Here is a 20833-nt window from a genome sequence, read left to right on the forward strand (position 1 = left end):
GAATGCGGTTTGAGGGAATCCTTTAGGTTCAATTAGGCTATCTGCGTTCCCTCAGCCTATTCAGGTTTGGGCAGACCACATTGTTTGGCAAAATAATTGAACGCCCTATTTGATATGATTGGCAAGTTGGTAAAGTAGACCGGTTACGAATGGACATAAGTAGGTGACAAGCAGCCGTGTGAAGGCTACATAGCTGGGGCGTTCTCTTACATGCAGAATGTGTGCAGATCACTGCAGGAGAATAGAAAAGGAGAATATAAAATTCAATTTCATTTTCAACTCCATAACTTGCACACATAGAGCTTACCACTGTGTCATTGCCTGGAGAAAAATAAAGCCGTAAATGGCAATTTATTGAAGTAATTTCAGAAGCTTTGACATGTCTTGACGCAGTTGGATATACCATTATTTTAATGTCGCATCAACATGCACTTTAATGTAATCGTATATATTTGTTTTTACACAGAATGCGTAGGTGACGATTGGTTTGGGGATGACTGTTGGATGCAGCCTATGCATTTCATTTCGATGCCGAGAAAATCGGATAAAAGTGGTATGACTATGCTGGAACGTGTTGGAAGAAGCTCGTATATAACCTCCACTTTAGACTCCGCATTTAGGCGATCGGATTTTTTGCCCACAATGCATATTAATGTTCAGACATCAGCGTGGCTTTCAGATTTCTCTTGGAGTGTGATTCCTTTTATTTCCGAATTTATCTAGGGGATTAACCATTTTGGTGGTGTCCCGCTTTTGTTAGGATTCCCTATTGCAGTGTGTTTAGATGTGTAGCCTACATGCATGCGGTGCTGGCCGTGATGTTATTCACACAACCACAGGGTATGCACCATTGGTAGACATATAAGTACTATATGCAAGTACGTTTTTATTAGGCTTTTCTATCCTACCGATAGGCTATATGATTAAAGGGATGCGAATGTATTTTTATGCGTAACCAAACGGGCACTATTTTTCATTATGGGGGCCCTATTGGAGAATTTGAGGGCCACTTCATGGACTACCATCCAAGTTTTATTTAGTCTACACATTGGTGTGTGGTCTTGCTACTCATAAATAGCATAATGTGGATGACAGGCTAAGAAGCAATCACTAGATGTGCGAACCTTTTAGGCTATTCTTCCACAATTTTCAATAATTACAAATGGGTCCACTTAAATATATTGATTTCATTTTTGCAGACATCTGTTAGCTTTCATCGCGCTCATCTTGCTATTTGATTTGATAGCCTAGCGACGTAATACAACAGGCATGTATCCCTATTGTAACAACAGTGGGGAAATCTGGTTGATTTAGACCCCTACTTGCGTTATGAATCAACTAACGGTGAGTGATATTGTTTTGAGGGGCGCTCACTGGGGGCTTTGTGTCATGGTTCCCGCGCTCATGTTTGGCTGCCCTAAGGCAATCTTTATTTTGTTTCCCTTTGCATCTCCTTTGTGGAGGAAAAATGTCTGGCCATATCAACTGAGACCAAACCGTAATTCATAGGCTACAGTAGCCATAGCCATATATGATAAGACGTTTTACAATCGGGAGTTATTTGAATACCATATGGACGCTGGAGTCATTCCTTAGCTAGAGTAGCTTATACTATAAAGGCTCCATACATTTGTCTTATTTTTGCTTTAAATCTGGACTGCATGTCTGTTAATTTGCTTTTCTCATGCACTCAGTGCAATATGTGCTCAGCATGCATGTCATCTGAAAAGTGTGGGTCACATCAACACATAGTTTATCAGTGGACAGTGGGACAAGCCACACGCAGGCCAAAATAAGACATTTAAATGAGAGAGGCCATGAATACCCTAGCCCAAATGCGGCAGATGGCGATATTGAGTCTTTCCATCTTACCATCCAAACACATTGTATGCAGCCGGCAATAGACTCGTGTCCAATGTTGACCGGTTCATACCTAAAAGATTCTCCATTCAGGCTGCAAAGGCGTCTGTTTTCTCATTAAGTAAATTTAATGTCAAGAAGGCAGACATGGGTAAAATATGCATACTTTGTGAAGCACAATTTCCCACCACCATGCTAAAGTGGCTAATGGCTAGGAATGCTATTCTCCGATGTTGCATATTGTAAAAACATGTATTTTCTTGAAATGTTGAATATTGCATTTGGCCAATCAGGTTGCAGCAGTCTGTTGTTTATGCATTGATCACACTGACAGCAACATTATGCAAAATGAAACGCAGCATCATCTGGATATGTGTGCAACACAAGTTAAACCTTCACCTTCAGCTACCATTTCTGTCAAGCCGACTCATACAATTTGATGCATACATTGGATAAATCCAACATATGCACTACACAGAATGCACTGCAACTGCCTGTGCAACGCAATGCTGCAAGGCAAACGCAGGGTTCCATTAGAAATGAACATACTTTTGGTGTACCATAATGCAATGATGCTGTCGGTGTGATTGACGTGTTACCCCTGGCTGAACACAGGGTGCAACGTCAGGAAGTATCATTAGCCACTAGCATGGTGGTGGAAAATGGTGTTTCATAAAGAAAGTAAGCATATTTTACAAAACTCTTTCCGCCTTCTCACCATTAAATCTAGTTAAGGAGGAAATGGACGCCATTGCAGCCTGAATGGAGAATGTTTTAGGTACGAACCAGTCCATGGAGGATACAAGTGCATTGCGAGGTGCATACAATGCGTTTGGATGGTAAGACGAAACGATCAGTACCAGATCAATATCGCCACCTGCCAGCTTTTGGGCCATGAATACCCCACTTAGTATGGAATGCCAGTCACCGTGCATTTCTGTGTCCTCGAATCGGCGCCTGTAGGCAATTATTTTGTATAAAATACAGTCATAGATGATGTCAAACAGAACAGTATGGTAGAACTAACCATTTGAATCGGACCTTAATGGCCCTTATCTGCTTGAATGACAGGGAGATATGTTATGTGGAATGATTGTCCCTGACAGCTCCCTCCCTAAACAGGCCACTGCCACATCACTCAGTGCATCTATCTGTGTCTCAAAGTTCGAAACTGTTCCAAACGAACAAAATGCTATTTTCCCCAGGTGTGTATGGACAACATCCCAGAGTGATAAACCCTATCACTTCTGTTTCAATTAGTGAATCCATGTAATTGTTGATTCGTTGAAATTCTTATTTTTACCTATTTGAAATGTTTTGTTATTGCAGTAGACTATTCATTTCAGTAATAACAAACTATTCTTCGGTATTTTTGTCCTCTACTTTTTCCTATCCTCTCTTTCAAGGCTCTGGTCTGTCAGGGATAGTGGAGCTTTTATGTCTGAAATGTTTTGAAGCTGGCTCTGCTGGAAAAGGGCACCTAGATCAAAGGGACAGAGATTGAAATAGTTTCTCTTCTACATTTTTTCGGGGGAAAATGACAGGTAAAGAAAATGGAGGAGGCAGACGTATTCGATGTTATCAAAGTCACAGTCCTCTGTGAAGAACATGGGCTCTAACTCAGTGATTAGTATTCCATTTGATTTTTGCCACAGCAAATATGCCGTTTGTTTTCTCAAATTCAATTTGAATATCTATTGGACGGCCTGCACGTTGTTGTCAGGAATAAACACAATTTTATCAGCACTTATTCCTCTAAAGCTCCTATATGTGTAAATACTGTACATGTGTTTTGGTTGTTATCCATACAGTACACCTGACTTGAAGAGGATGGGCCCATTCCACGTTATTGGAATAGTAAACCCCTGGCAGTATTAGTGATGGGGGGGGGAATATAATTTGTAATGATTTTTTAAAATATTTTTTTATCGACAAATGTGACTACATATTTCCCATTTTAGTGTTATGTGCCATTTCCAAGATTGGCTTTTTGTACATTTTATAAAAGTACAGGCTCAAAGCTTCAGAATTGTATATTATACACTGCAGTTTGGGGAAACATGGGAAAGTTATGCTTATTTGAAATTTCGAAAAACATGTTGTTCCACCTTCTAGACAAGTGCCAGAAAATCCCCAACATGCATGAAATTATGCAGTATTAATATGCAGGTAAAGCTAACCAACCAGCTAGCTAACAACTAACAATACAAACAGATTTCTGACTAAATGAGATACAATGTATAATGTTAGCTGGCGTTAGAAACCAAGCAACTTATTGAGGCTGCATGCACTCAACCGACACAGTTACAAATAACAACAACTCCATTCAGAATATGTTGGCTCTTGATCGTTGTAGCCTATCCTTCTCCTTCCATTCCATCATTTTAATTCCACCTTCCATTGATTAGATAATCTCCTAACTTTTGCCTATTTGCCTCTTGATGATTTATGATTGGCCAACAACAACAACAAGCTACACGTGCGACTCTCGTGAAAAGCAAAGAGCAGCAGCATAAATTATAAAATGTATCTTTCTCTCTCTACTGCAGGAGTCACATTATGATCTGTATGGGTCCTTCCGGACAAGTCCGTTGAAATTACACATACCCGAGACCCATGACAATCATTTCCGACCCAGACCTGTGATATCATTTAGAATTCTGGATCGGGTCTCAGGTATTCGGGTACAGGTGGAGCCCATCGTCCTCCAGAATGTAGTCCATCACAACATTCTCCCACTGAGCTTTCTCTATAGCGTTAGTTCAGTTCAGGGGAGCAATGTTGTTGAGAGCTATAGAAACATGTTTGCAGTTGTCCATGGCTATTATCTTTAAAAAATAATCTGCAGTATTCGCTGATCGGAGAAGACCCCATTATGTGGCATGGCAGACAAATCAGGACCTATCTCACGGCATGACCATCCCCTCCATTATCTCAGCCAATCAAGGCTAGCCAGGAAAAATCCTTAGTTCATCTGTGAGAAATGAACTAGGCTCATACTTTAATTTGTATTCATATTTACAGATCACCTACGAGTTTGCTATTAAGACGCATGAAAGTTCACATGTTCAAGAAGGCGTTTCTGCAACAACAACATAATAACATTTTTATGAAAATACTGTCTTACGGCTAGATTAAGAGATTCAGACACATATTGCAATAATATATTATTTGTTGCTCTAGTTGGCTGTACCTGCACCAAAATAGTATTTTTCCTTCATAGCTTGTTCACCATCATCTTTTTAAATAGGGAGCCAATATGTTTTCAGCACTTTTATTTCCATGACTGATCAAAACTCATTTTCTCATGGCTCTCTCCTGTCCCTCTGCAGTAGACAAATGGTGAGCAATATGTTTGAAACAGCGAATCGCAATAAAATCACAGTATCGAATCGCAATACTTACAGAATCGTGAGAATCGCAATACATATCGTATCAGCACCTACAGCAAGGACCGTGATAATATGCACACACCAACACATCACCATCCACACATCATCCTTCACAATTCAAATCCAATTGTATTTGTCACATGCTTCGTAAACAACAGGCGTATACAGACAGTGAAATGCTTACTTACGGGCCAGTCCCAAAAATGCAGAGAGAAAAATGGAGAAATAGTAGAACAAATAGAAAAACAATAACACAAGGAATAATCATGGTGGGTGAGGATTATATTTGTAGCCCTGAGCCATGGCCAAAGTTAGACTGGTGTTTTTTCGTCACATAGATTTGAGACACATCTTCTATTCTGATCCACTGTTTTCGCTGGCTTGCAGCAGAGAGGAGAAGGGAGGAAGGGCTTTCCTGGGACGACGAGTCTGACGGTGACAATGATATTGACAGTCTGGGCAGGAGCCTGGGAACTTCTTAGTCTGCATGCATAGCACTCCTCCTGATCAGGACACTGGCTGGTCCACCTCATTCTGTTGAGTGCTTAGTCAAAGACAAACGTGACAGTGTGTGTTTGTGTGTGTGTCTATGAGCACACGACCCTCTAAGTGTAAGTTATTATTACACTCACCCAATAATTAAAATGACTTTGCAGTGGTTTGGTAACATAGTGCTTGCCTTATCAGGGCTCAGTGTTCTTATCTGGTATAGTATCCTAACTTGCCCTGCTGTTGGCTCTGTATAGCAACACAAAGACTGTTCTGGGTACTGAGGCCTTAAGGCCAGTAGGACACCCTGTTTAGCTCAGGTGCGTCGGACCTGGTGGGAAGGAACTTTGAAAGCTTTGCACCCCCGTACCCCAGGACCCATCTCTATTTCAACATCAGCATATCTCTCAGCCCGTAGGTCCAGGCCATCACACACTCTACCATCTGTTGCCTGCTGTCGCCGTGACCTATCACAGGCTTTTGTTACTTTGATCTACCAGATGTGCTGTTGTAGCATTCTGTGAGAGGAGGCTGTAGAAATGCATGGAGATGAATTCACTCAACACATTTCCCGGCTAATGCTGTTTTTTTCTTCCCCAAATGTGTTTTGAAGAGTGTTTGTTTAGGGATCTCAGCTGAGACTTTGCTCTAGGCAGGTCGGGGTTCCTAATGAGAACACCACCACACTGTGTGTGTGTGTGTGCGTCTACAGTACACTGTGTGTGTGTGTGTGTGTGTGTGTCTACAGTACACTGTGTGTGTGTGCGTATATCTACACTTTGTGTGTCTTTTCCCCCACACAACAGTCTGCTATAAATTCCTCCCCAATGTGAAACTAAAGGAAAGTCAGTAGTTTATTCTTCACAAAATCTCATCATTTTGTCTAATGCTTTGATCGTTTACTACTATTACATATAGATGATTTCTTGTCATTTTCTCTCTCCTGTCCGATATACTGCATTAAGGCTATTACCAAGCTGCTGCTCTGTGTATCGAGGGTTGGTAATAATTCAGCAGGCCAGGGCTGTATGTAAGACTAATAGAGAGGGAATCACAGGAGGAGCCTGGCCCTGGGGACTGGGAAAGCCTGGCCGTACGGACACCACCAGCACAACAAATCAGCTCCCTGTGGGGACAGGACAGGGAGGACAGACCCTGGTTCTAAGGGAGGAGAGGGGAGTGTATAGGGGGGTGTTCGCACAACACTGCCCTTTCTTAGCTGGGTCAAGAGACCCTATTTCACCCCCTGCCGGAGCACCTGTGGCTGAAACGGCCCGTGTTTATTTATTTATCGGCGCAAGGATTCACATGTAGTAGCAACAACACCCTTCCTTCCTTCCTTCCTTCCTTCCTTCCTTCCTTCCTTCCTTCCTTCCTTCCTTCCTTCCTTCCTTCCTTCCTTCCTTCCTTCCTTCCTTCCTTCCTTCCTTCCTTCCTTCCTTCCTTCATCCCTCCCTCCCTCCCTCCCTCCCTCCCTCCCTCCCTCCGTCCGTCCGTCCGTCTACGGCTATTGTCCCTCCTCCCCTGTGGTGTTTGCCTCAGTGCTGAAGAGACTGACATCTGGTGTCATCAAAACACTGAAAGTGTGGAGGGATGGTGCCTTCAGAAGGGGGTTGGCCCTGGGAAATGGGGTGAGGGGTAGCTTGTTAACCATTCTCACAGCTCTGTGGCCTCTTTGTCAAGGTCTCTATCTGGTAAATCCATTTGAATTCAATCACTTTTTGACAGCACCCCTTTTGAGTTGAACAAAACCTTCCATACATATTTGCCCGTTTGTAGAAGTGCTCAGAAAGTGACTTTTTGGATCCGAATGCCAAAACATTTAGGAGATAGAGGTGCTCAAAGTTGAAATATTTTGCATATCCCACCATACTATGAGTCTTTATCACTGCAAAAGATAAATGGTTGAAATTGATATCAATAATAAGCTTATTAAAAAAAGTATATTTTTTTTCGCTATAAAGGTCAATTAATATTTTTCATATTCGCATACGTTGTAGCTTAGACCCTATTTGATATAATCTGAGGTGTTTGTGTTCAGTTGAGACAAAACATGCTCTTAAAGGGTGTCATGTTTTGGCTGATAAATGTACTAAAATGGGAATACAATTGAAATGTAAACGTTTAAATGGTAACATAATGATGGTTGGACGTCCACACATCAGAGAATGTTGACTTGAATGGAATATCTGTTTTTTGAAATTATACTGTCAATCCTCCATAGGGAACCTATTGAAATCATAGAAATATAGATACTAGAATTGACATGACCATTTAAGTTGACATTTGACGGTGGGTGAACTGGCGGCCATCTTTGTGGCAGTAATTAGAAAATACAATTCAACTTAAATGTATTTTCCAGTGATTAAGAATGGATGTCTCATGGTATGGTATTATCTCCTGAGAGTGGCCACATCCTTCAGATATACCACATATTCTATCCATATACTGTCCGTATTGTCTATACATCCCGGACTCCGACATTGTCCAAATATTTCTATAATTCTTTATTCCGCTACATCCGCAATAACATCTGCTAATTATGTGTGTGCGACCAAGAGCATTTTATTTGAATGTTTTGGCATTCAGGTCCAAATAGTAACTTTCTTACCACTTCTTCCACTGGCAAATATGTATGGAAGGTTTTGTTTAAATCAAAAGAGATGCTGTCAAAAGTGATGACCCTATCTCCTGTCAAAGCCATTATTTAGGCTCAAGTGACATGGGACCAGCTGTGTGTGAGCTGTGGTTGAGTTCTGGTCCAGATGCGGTCATGTCCTCTGTCTGTTCTCCACTGACTTTGGACCAGTGTTGTGTGAGGTGAGCTGTGGTTGAGTTCTGGTCCAGATGCGGTCATGTCCTCTGTCAGTGTTCTCCACTGACTTTGGACCAGTGGTGTGTGAGGTGAGCTGTGGTTGAGTTCTGGTCCAGATGCGGTCATGTCCTCTGTCAGTGTTCTCCACTGACTTTGGACCAGTGTTGTGTGAGGTGAGCTGTGGTTGAGTTCTGGTCCAGATGCGGTCATGTCCTCTGTCAGTGTTCTCCACTGACTTTGGACCAGTGGTGTGTGAGGTGAGCTGTGGTTGAGTTCTGGTCCAGATGCGGTCATGTCCTCTGTCAGTGTTCTCCACTGACTTTGGACCAGTGTTGTGTGAGGTGAGCTGTGGTTGAGTTCTGGTCCAGATGCGGTCATGTCCTCTGTCAGTGTTCTCCACTGACTTTGGACCAGTGTTGTGTGAGGTGAGCTGTGGTTGAGTTCTGGTCCAGATGCGGTCATGTCCTCTGTCAGTGTTCTCCACTGACTTTGGACCAGTGTTGTGTGAGGTGAGCTGTGGTTGAGTTCTGGTCCAGATGCGGTCATGTCCTCTGTCAGTGTTCTCCACTGACTTTGGACCAGTGTTGTGTGAGGTGAGCTGTGGTTGAGTTCTGGTCCAGATGCGGTCATGTCCTCTGTCAGTGTTCTCCACTGACTTTGGACCAGTGTTGTGTGAGGTGAGCTGTGGTTGAGTTCTGGTCCAGATGCGGTCATGTCCTCTGTCAGTGTTCTCCACTGACTTTGGACCAGTGGTGTGTGAGGTGAGCTGTGGTTGAGTTCTGGTCCAGATGCGGTCATGTCCTCTGTCAGTGTTCTCCACTGACTTTGGACCAGTGTTGTGTGAGGTGAGCTGTGGTTGAGTTCTGGTCCAGATGCGGTCATGTCCTCTGTCAGTGTTCTCCACTGACTTTGGACCAGTGTTGTGTGAGGTGAGCTGTGGTTGAGTTCTGGTCCAGATGCGGTCATGTCCTCTGTCAGTGTTCTCCACTGACTTTGGACCAGTGGTGTGTGAGGTGAGCTGTGGTTGAGTTCTGGTCCAGATGCGGTCATGTCCTCTGTCAGTGTTCTCCACTGACTTTGGACCAGTGTTGTGTGAGGTGAGCTGTGGTTGAGTTCTGGTCCAGATGCGGTCATGTCCTCTGTCAGTGTTCTCCACTGACTTTGGACCAGTGTTGTGTGAGGTGAGCTGTGGTTGAGTTCTGGTCCAGATGCGGTCATGTCCTCTGTCAGTGTTCTCCACTGACTTTGGACCAGTGTTGTGTGAGGTGAGCTGTGGTTGAGTTCTGGTCCAGATGCGGTCATGTCCTCTGTCAGTGTTCTCCACTGACTTTGGACCAGTGTTGTGTGAGGTGAGCTGTGGTTGAGTTCTGGTCCAGATGCGGTCATGTCCTCTGTCAGTGTTCTCCACTGACTTTGGACCAGTGTTGTGTGAGGTGAGCTGTGGTTGAGTTCTGGTCCAGATGCGGTCATGTCCTCTGTCAGTGTTCTCCACTGACTTTGGACCAGTGTTGTGTGAGGTGAGCTGTGGTTGAGTTCTGGTCCAGATGCGGTCATGTCCTCTGTCAGTGTTCTCCACTGACTTTGGACCAGTGTTGTGTGAGGTGAGCTGTGGTTGAGTTCTGGTCCAGCTGTCATGTCATGTCTTCTGACCGAGGTCTATACTGACATAGCACCATCAGTTTGGGAGCTGGGGTTGAGTTCGGGGCCTGATGCAGTCCTGTCCTGAGACAGTGGTCTCCACTGAGTGCCTCAGTGCAGACAGAGGAGGGGTGAAGTGCAGGCTGGTGTTCAGTAATCTCCTAATTAATACCCCATTAAAGGATTTGAATGAGCTTATTGATCTCTCTGGGAGGGGAGGGTTATACTACAGACCACTACATGCCAGGGAAAGGATATTTCCCTTCTCCCTTTGTTTAACTCATTATTCATGTCCTTGTCCTGCTCCTCCTGATGTATCACGGTGATCACTGCTCCCTAACGTCACAAGGCCTGAGGCAGTCATAGGGTTTGTAATCCTTGCCTCTCCATGTCAGAGCAGAAGACCTCCTAGTGCCATGCATCTGATGGACACCACACATCGCCAGAAGAATGTGTGGAAAAGTGCACCCCCCCCCCCCCCCCCCCTGTGGGGATTTGAAAGGGTTAAATGAAAGGCCAGGATGAAGAGTGGCATTTCTCAGTGTTACCATGCTGGGTGACCTGTAACTTACCAGGCCTTCACGGATGAATAGCGCTTCTTCAATACCACTGTGTTGCTGAGCGGTGCAGTGCTCTAGTCTAGTAGCTAGCTGGTGTTGCTATGACGTACAGGGATGCAGTGCTCTAGTCTAGTAGCTAGCTGGTTTTGCTATGACATACAGGGATGCAGTGCTCTAGTCTAGTAGCTAGCTGGTGTTGCTATGACATACAGGGATGCAGTGCTGTAGTCTAGTAGCTAGCTGGTGTTGCTATGACTTACAGGGATGCAGTGCTCTAGTCTAGTAGCTAGCTGGTGTTGCTATGACTTACAGGGATGCAGTGCTCTAGTCTAGTAGCTAGCTGGTGTTGCTATGACGTACAGGGATGCAGTGCTCTAGTCTAGTAGCTAGTTGGTGTTGCTATGACGTACAGGGATGCAGTGCTCTAGTCTAGTAGCTCGCTGGTGTTGCTATGACATACAGGGATGCAGTGCTCTAGTCTAGTAGCTAGCTGGTGTTGCTATGACGTACAGGGATGCAGTGCTCTAGTCTAGTAGCTAGCTGGTGTTGCTATGACGTACAGGGATGCAGTGCTCTAGTCTAGTAGCTAGCTGGTGTTGCTATGACGTACAGGAATGCAGTGCTCTAGTCTAGTAGCTAGCTGGTGTTGCTATGACATACAGGGATGCAGTGCTCTAGTCTAGTAGCTAGCTGGTGTTGCTATGACGTACAGGAATGCAGTGCTCTAGTCTAGTAGCTAGCTGGTGTTGCTATGACGTACAGGGATGCAAATGCTCTAGTCTAGTAGCTAGCTGGTGTTGCTATGACATACAGGGATGCAGTGCTCTAGTCTAGTAGCTAGCTGGTGTTGCTATGACGTACAGGGATGCAGTGCTCTAGCCAGGCAGTGTTCTATGTTCCTGTAACATGTGCTGCTTGGTCATGATTTGGAGAGAAGCTAGCCAGCGGCGGTGTGGAGGTGGAGGGGGAGGAGGAGAAGGAGGGAGACATGGGCTGAGAAACATGGCCTGTTCTGTGGAACATCGGCAGCGTGATTCCTTTATGATTCCTTTAACAGACCTGGCGTGTGCAATCGTTACCCAGACGGCTTTGAAGCCCTCTTCTCCCCTCGCCCTCTCTCTGGTGGTCCGAATGGCCTGCTATGGAAATGATTATAATGGCAGCGCATGGAGGAACCTGGCCTGCTGTGGGTCGTGGGCAGGGGTCAGGGTTCACATACCTTCCCCCTGATGAGATTCTATTCACATGTTTCCCTGCTAACTATCACAGTTGGGATGGGAGTCGGGATGGGAGTCGGGATGGGAGTCGGTTTCCGAATGTGTTTGCTCTTGTGTGTTTATTTACACATGCATTTCAGTTGATCACCTACTGCCACATTAGACCTCAATCACATTACAGTGGAACTGGGCTGATAATTGTCAGATGTTTTCCCCCTGGTTACATTTGAAAAAATCACAAATGGTTTATTTGTGAAGGAACTAACTGCAGTGTTTCTCTAGTATAGCATAGCAGGATGACGATGATGAGGGGAGGACTGTTAGTCATGACAACCCCCCAGCCACAGCCCAAACAGCTGTTAGCCTTACAAATCCCTCCAGTGGTTCTGGGCTCAATGACCAGTGGAGCAGAAGCTTTAGCTTTAAGTTTAGCAGGGGGCTTAGCACATCACTCACTCCAGGGGATTTTTAGGAAAATGAATTGGTTGATACTCAGAAGGCCACAAAGTGAAATTAAGAGACTTCTGTCAATAAATGTAATCTTCTCTCTTTGCAACCTTTTGAGCTCTTTTTAGGTGTATATTTGTGTTTGTGTGTGTTTCTATGTGTATCTCTGTGCGTTTGTTAATGACTCTCTGTCTGAGAAACACAGCTTTACACCCGGGACAGATGTAGTGTGTGTGTGTAACTGTGTGTAACTGAGGCACAGTTGATGTCTTTGTCCCACTCACCTTGGTCCCAGAGTAATTTGACAGTGTGATCCCATCTCAAGTTGGGGATGAAGTAGTGTTGGTTGTTACATATACAGCTCTGTATCAGCCTGCTAACCCCAGGCCTGATAAGAGAAGGTCTTTGGAGACACAGCTATGCAGAGTAATGCAGGGTGTGATCCACAGCAGGGCAGGCCAAGTCCTCTCACACGACCCTGCTCTCACGCCCCAATGACCCCCTTTGTATAGTGGTCTTTAGGAAGACTGACTGAATGTCCCCCAGTCCCAGTCATGGGTCGATCGATATGTTTTACTGTGGGATGGTAGCTAGTACGACGGATGTTTGGTGTGTGTTTGTGTGCACATATTAGTGGGACTGTTTGCACACAACTCCTGTATAGTCCATATCATTTACATGACTGTGTCTGTGTGTGTGCATGTGTGTTTGGCTTGGAGTGTTTACCTAGGGTCAATCCTCTCCCAATCGTAGCCAGTTTTGCCGACTCCCCAGCCATTCTTCCCAATTTCCTGTTGAGTCGTCCGTGGCTGAGAGACTCCAGTGATGAGTCGAGATCCTCTGGGCCATGAGGAAGAGAGAGCAGGCCAGGAGGAATAGCTCTGGCTCTCTGTTTGAGTCAGGGCCTCCAATACATCCCTATATCATGTCCCCTACTAAGTAACAGGACGGCGTTCTCATAAACTGTTACAACCAAACGAATGCTGTTGTGTATTTGTGTACAACTAACACGGCAGTATAGAGACTTAGGGAATGCTATGTTGGTTTACGTAAAAAACTGTTTTTGTTGCCAGTTTCCTGAGTGTTTGCTGATTAGTGGGGGTGTGTATGTACTACTCCAACTCACAAACAGAGTGCTGTGGAGAGTCGGGATGCTGGTGGAGTGGGAAAATCACGGTGTCTGTTCAGTTTCTGCATCCCTTCATCTCTCCCCCTAAGTACTCATTCACTGGAGTAGATACTACTAAATGCCTGTAGTAATGTGGTAGTATAACCGGATCCTACATGTTAAATGAGTGCCAGTACATTAGTGTAGTATAGACCCAGACAGAAGGCTATAATATCCAGGCTTATTTTCCCAAGTGGGCCACGGCTGTTTATATTTCAGAGGTGTGCTGAATTACTTAATTGCTTGATTGGATGAATTGCCTGAATCACCGGCCTTTACCACATACCAGTGGCTACCAACCTGACAGAGATCAACCCCCCTCCTCCAACGCCCATCTCACTCCAATGGAGTGTAATTCCCCTAGGGATGGTAGGGGGTACGGGGGTCAGTAAGGAAACAGGTGTGTGCTGTCATCGCTTGTATAAAGCGTAAAAGGCGGGGAGCCGTGCTAACCCTATCCCATATTCCCCTGGCTCTGGCCGTGCATGTCTGGAACGCTTTCAGGCCCTAGCCTCACTAATCAGAACCACATCCACAGCCAGACCCAGTTATCCGGCAGATAACGGGGCTAGAGCTGCCCCGTGTGAGAGAGGAAGCATTCCCCTATAAACCTCCACAGTGGAATCTTCCATTTCTGGAATCTTAATTTGGATCCACTATGGTCAATCACTGTCACAATAGCACATTTCTACTAGATGGAAAATCAAATCAAACCATGTAGGTAGGGGTAGAGTGACTATGCAAAGACTTGAAAGCAAGCATGTCTAATACCAGGGCACAGAGTCAAAGCTCAGAGGGCAGTGCAGGGGAAAGAGGGAGGGCAAATGGTGTCAATTTTAATATAAAAATAGAAAATAATATTAGATGTTTTATTGTCACATACACTGGATAGGTGCAGTGGAATGTGTTGTTTTACAGGGTCAGGCAGAGTAGCACAGCGCCTCTGGAGCAAATTAGGGTTAAGTGTCGTGCAAAAGGGCACATTGACAGGTTTGACGGCTCGGGTATTGGAACCAGCGACCTTTCGATTACTGGCCCAACACTCTAAGCACTAGGCTAACTGCCACCCTGCTCACATCTGATCAGCCATCTGCACATTAATGAGGGATTTCATTTATATTAAAGATGCAAATGTAGCCTTTAAAGGAGATTGAAATGCTGAGCGGAAGTGTGCGTGGCGGGTACTTTATCTGGGTGCTCTGTTCATTAGCCTGCTGTAATTGTGTTAGCACAAACCCAGACGGCAGGAACTGAAATATCCCACTGGAAATGTCACAGGAGCGCCGGGGATGACACGGACGTGTTCACACAGACTGACGCACACAAACGCACACACGCACACACACGCTTGCATGCACACGCTCGCGAGTGAGCACACATACACGCGGTCACGCACGCACGCACACACACACACACACACACACACACACACACACACACACACACACACACACACACACACACACAATTTATCTAAGTGGTTATTCGCCGAGAGACCCTGACCCTGCATTAAAAATGAAAGCCCTCCTTCCAATGGAGTTGGGTGCATCTTGGTGTGGCTGTGGCTGTGCGTGTGTGTGTGTGCCTATCTCTCTGTGTGTGTGTGTGTCTATCTCTGTGTGTGTGTGTGTGTGTGTGTCTGCTCACCTCAAGTGGTAGCATTTAATCAAGCATGACACTCATCTCTGAGTTCTTGAGCTAGAACTTGAATCCTAATATCCTGTTTGAATCATGTGTGTGACTTTAAGCTGGATAGGAGAGTCAGGGAGACATTCCAGGGAGCCTTGTGATGTGCTAGCCTGGGTACCAATCTGTTTAGCTAACATTCCACTCCTTGTACTCTGTGACATATTGCATGCCACAGATGTTTAGAATGACAAGGAGTGGAATGATAGCTAAACATACTCGTAACCAAGCTAATGATGTGCTATTTCACAGTGAATTGATAAAAACACAACAACAGCATTGGCTCGGTGAGGCAAGTTCGCAGGCAGTTGACTGGTAACCCCTCCTACCCTCAGTGGGCGCTTTCCGCAGTTTCCTCCTCCTCTCCGTGCCTGGGTCTTAAAGGCAGCTACTGGTCTTAACTGATCTGTGCTGCTGTAGCCTGTCAGACAGGTCTACTGTCTCTCTCCCTGTAGCCTGTCAGACAGGTCTACTTTCTCTCTACCTGTAGCCTGTCAGACAGGTCTACTGTCTCCCTCCCTGTAGCCTGTCAGACAGGTCTACTGTCTCTCTCCCTGTAGCCTGTCAGACAGGTCTACTGTCTCTCTCCCTGTAGCCTGTCAGACAGGTCTACTGTCTCCCTCCCTGTAGCCTGTCAGACAGGTCTACTGTCTCTCTCCCTGTAGCCTGTCAGACAGGTCTACTGTCTCCCTCCCTGTAGCCTGTCAGACAGGTCTACTGTCTCTCTCCCTGTAGCCTGTCAGACAGGTCTACTGTCTCTCTCCCTGTAGCCTGTCAGACAGGTCTACTGTCTCCCTCCCTGTAGCCTGTCAGACAGGTCTACTGTCTCCCTCCCTGTAGCCTGTCAGACAGGTCTACTGTCTCCCTCCCTGTAGCCTGTCAGACAGGTCTACTGTCTCCCTCCCTGTAGCCTGTCAGACAGGTCTACTGTCTCCCTCCCTGTAGCCTGTCAGACAGGTCTACTGTCTCCCTCCCTGTAGCCTGTCAGACAGGTCTACTGTCTCCCTCCCTGTAGCCTGTCAGACAGGTCTACTGTCTCTCTCCCTGTAGCCTGTCAGACAGGTCTACTGTCTCCCTCCCTGTAGCCTGTCAGACAGGTCTACTGTCTCCCTCCCTGTAGCTTGTCAGACAGGTCTACTGTCTCTCTCCCTGTAGCCTGTCAGACAGGTCTACTGTCTCCCTCCCTGTAGCCTGTTAGGCAGGTCTACTGTCTCCCTCCCTGTAGCCTGTTAGGTAGGTCCAACACCTATCATCAAAACAGCATCATGCTTTTAAAACTCACCTCACTGTGATGATCCATTTCAACAGCAGGTTGAAACAGTGTAAAACAGGGTCGTTGTGGATATTGTTTCAAAGTCTAACACAGTGAAATGGACAGCAATTTCCAAGCTGATGATTCATTCAAATCACTCATATGCATAGTACAGCCTGTGAGCCCGGAAACACTAGACAGAATTAAAATGAGGATTGTGCCATTATACAATATCTAGTCTATTACGGATGGCAGAGAAACATAAAACAAAGTGATTGAAGGTGTCTTTGGTACATACATTGGTCTCGCCTATACTCCAAAATTAAACACATTCTAGTGATCAACTTTGAGTGTGGACTGTATTATCATGCATACTGGCTGGACTGGTTACCTTATGCTACGCTCTAAATGTCGTCTGGGAGAGAACATATAGCCCGAGGCCATGCTGTTGGTTCATTGATTGTGCAGGGCGGTTTACAGTTAGCCTACAATTATTGAATTCGTATTTGATTTTGTTCAAAAAAATATTTTCCTAATCAATTGGGTGACACATTCCCATTAGCTATATAGAATATCTCACCACCATGTGTTTCCATCTCCTCCTCTGTCTCTCTCTCCTTTATTCCTTTCTCCAGCGCGCAGGGGGCTGTCAACAGTTTAGTGAAATATGGTTTTGTTGAGAAAACATGTTAATATCGATGCTCCCCAACAGATTTCACCTGGTTTCACCTTGTTTCCCAAATGAAGCACTGGTTAGCTGCAGGAACAAGTTTGGAGCCCCCAGGGCATAGAGTTTGGGCAGAATATCCCGTGACTTGCAGAGAGAGTGTTGATGGAGACCAGGAAATGCTAAACGTGTTTATGGAGACCAGGAGATGCTAAACATGTTGATGGATACCAGGAGATGCTAAACGTGTTGATGGAGACCAGGAGATGCTAAACGTGTTGATGGAGACCAGGAGATGCTAAACGTGTTGATGGAGACCAGGAGATGCTAAACGTGTTGATGGAGACCAGGAGATGCTAAACATGTTGATGGAGACCAGGAGATGCTAAACGTGTTTATGGAGACCATGAGATGCTAAACGTGTTGATGGAGTCCAGGAGATGCTAAACGTGTTGATGGAGACCAGGAGATGCTAAACGTGTTTATGGAGACCAGGAGATGCTAAATGTGTTGATGGAGACCAGGAGATGCTAAACGTGTTGATGGAGACCAGGAGATGCTAAATGTGTTGATGGAGACCAGGAGATGCTAAACGTGTTGATGGAGACTAGGAGACGCTAAACGTGTTGATGGAGACCAGGAGATGCTAAACGTGTTGATGGAGACCAGGAGATGCTAAACGTGTTTATGGAGACCAGGAGATGCTAAACGTGTTGATGGAGACCAGGAGATGCTAAACATGTTGATGGAGACCAGGAGATGCTAAACGTGTTGATGGAGACCATGAGATGCTAAACGTGTTGATGGAGTCCAGGAGATGCTAAACGTGTTGATGGAGACCAGGAGATGCTAAACGTGTTTATGGAGACCAGGAGATGCTAAATGTGTTGATGGAGACCAGGAGATGCTAAACGTGTTGATGGAGACCAGGAGATGCTAAACGTGTTGATGGAGACCAGGAGATGCTAAACGTGTTTATGGAGACCAGGAGATGCTAAACGTGTTGATGGAGACCAGGAGATGCTAAACGTGTTGATGGAGACCAGGAGATGCTAAACGTGTTTATGGAGACCAGGAGATGCTAAACGTGTTGATGGAGACCAGGAGATGCTAAACGTGTTGATGGAGACCAGGAGATGCTAAACGTGTTGATGGAGACCAGGAGATGCTAAACGTGTTGATGGAAACCAGGAGATGCTAAACGTGTTTATGGAGACCAGGAGATGCTAAACGTGTTGATGAAGACCAGGAGATGCTAAACGTGTTGATGGAGACCAGGAGATGCTAAACGTGTTGATGGAGACCAGGAGACGCTAAACGTGTTGATGGAGACCAGGAGATGCTAAACGTGTTTATGGAGACCAGGAGATGCTAAACGTGTTGATGGAGACCAGGAGATGCTAAACGTGTTTATGGGAGACCAGGAGATACTAAATGTGTTGATGGAGACCAGGAGATGCTAAACGTGTTGATGGAGACCAGGAGATGCTAAACGTGTTGATGGAGACCAGGAGATGCTAAACGTGTTGATGGAGACCAAGAGATGCTAAGCGTGTTTATGGGAGACCAGGAGATGCTAAACGTGTTGATGGAGACCAGGAGATGCTAAACGTGTTTATGGAGACCAGGAGATGCTAAACGTGTTGATGGAGACCAGGAGATGCTAAACGTGTTGATGGAGCCCAGGAGATGCTAAACGTGTTGATGGAGACCAGGAGATGCTAAACGTGTTGATGGAGACCAGGAGATGCTAAACGTGTTTATGGAGACCAGGAGATGCTAAACGTGTTGATGGAGACCAGGAGATGCTAAACGTGTTGATGGAGACCAGGAGATGCTAAACGTGTTTATGGAGACCAGGAGATGCTAAACGTGTTGATGGAGACCAGGAGATGCTAAACGTGTTGATGGACACCAGGAGATTAATTAACAGTCAATTACAGTTTGCATGACAATAACCAGCTGACAAAATGTCATAACCGCTACAGCCCTACTCATCATGTTCTCTCTCTCTGTGTGTGTGTGTGTGTGTGTGTGTGTGTGTGTGTGTGTGTGAGAGAGAGCTTGTCTAGGTATAATGTGTTCTTTGTCCTGTCATCAGACAGCTAGTGCTGGTCAGAGATCAGTTCACTCAGTGTCAAAACATATACATATACACAAACCCATACATCTACACACACACACACACACACACACACACACACACACACACACGCGCACACACACACGCACACACACAAACACACACACACACACACACACGCTTAAGTAAATAGGCCAGTGGAGGGAGAATGCACAGAGCATGATGATGCTGTGCAGTAGGAATGTGTGCTGACAAACCTAGAAAAGCAGGAAACAGTCTGCTGCCCTCACAGGCCCTGTTCTGGGATTTGAAACCCCTCTATTTGACTGTACGCTAAAGAGGACCCTGGAGCTACAATCACTTAAGTATTTTAAGTGCTTCAAAATGCCCCGAAATGCTGGATTTTATCATGGAATTCGCCGTAGATAATCTAAACTGGCTCCAAACTGCAGTGTGGCAATTGTGTTATTAAGAAAATGAGTAGGTCCTTTTAGGCTTGTACTGTTCGGTCGAGAGGAGGCTCTCAGCCTGTATCAGGGGTCGTTTTCCTCTTCTACCAGGGAGAAAGAGGGAGAGAAGGTGAAAGAGAGAGAAAGGGAGAGAGAAAGAACGAAAGAGGACAAGAGAGAGGGTAAAAAGAAAGAGGGAGAGAGAGAAAGGGAGAGAGGAAGAGAGAGAAAGGGAGAGAGGGAGAGAGAGAAAGGGAGAGAGGGAGAGAGAGAAAGGGAGAGAGGGAGAGAGAGAGGGATTGAAAGAGGGAGCTAGAGAAAGAAAGAGAGGGTAAAAAGAAACAGGGAGAGAGAGAAAGGGAGAGAGGGAGAGAGAGAAAGGGTGAGAGAGAGAGAGAGGGAGAGAAAGAGGGAGCTAGAGAAAGAAAGAGGGTAAAAAGAAAGAGAGAGAGAGAGAAAGGGGGAGAGAAAGAGGGAGCTAGTGTAAGAAAGAGAGAGAAAGAGAAAGGGAGAGAGAGGGGGAGAGAAAGAGGGAGCTAGAGAAAGAAAGAGGGTAAAAAGAAAGAGAGAGAGAGAGAAAGGGGGAGAGAAAGAGGGAGCTAGTGTAAGAAAGAGAGAGAGAGAGAAAGGGAGAGAGAGGGGGAGAGAAAGAGGGAGCTAGAGAAAGAAAGAGAGGGTAAAAAGAAAGAGAGAGAGAGAGCACTGCCATACATCTGACAAATGGAAACTGGATAGATACCCAGCCTTTAGGGAAGAATAAGGGCATTTGTCTTAGTTTGGACTTCAGTCAGTGCAATTGAAACAATTTTTATGAGTGTTGTGGCGCTATAACACCTGCTATAAAATGAGGTCATTGTCATAAACCTAATAGACTACCCTATAAGAAGAGAAGAGAGTGTTGGCACTGTCTGTTCTGCATGAGGGTGGTTGCTTTATGGCTATACCTCACAGACTCACACTACTCCTTTGTTATTAGGGAACATAACAATGACAACACATATTTGGGAACAACGTTAATGCATGCTGTATGGTGTGGAGGACAGTGTGGGTGCAGACAATGCAAGTGTTGCACTGTTGGTTTCTAGAATGCTTGATCTATTCTGTCCACTA

At 45.4% G+C, this 20833-nt stretch overlaps 1 protein-coding gene across 2 annotated transcripts in view; it reads left to right on the top strand.

Annotated features, from left to right (window-relative positions):
• The window catches only part of LOC110492210 (plexin-A1), a 305959-nt gene that overhangs the window by 385 nt on the left and 284741 nt on the right, over nt 1-20833 (top strand). The window lies entirely within an intron of this gene.

The sequence above is a fragment of the Oncorhynchus mykiss genome, chromosome 16 (assembly GCF_013265735.2).
Source record: "Oncorhynchus mykiss isolate Arlee chromosome 16, USDA_OmykA_1.1, whole genome shotgun sequence".
NCBI classification, from domain to species: domain Eukaryota; kingdom Metazoa; phylum Chordata; class Actinopteri; order Salmoniformes; family Salmonidae; genus Oncorhynchus; species Oncorhynchus mykiss.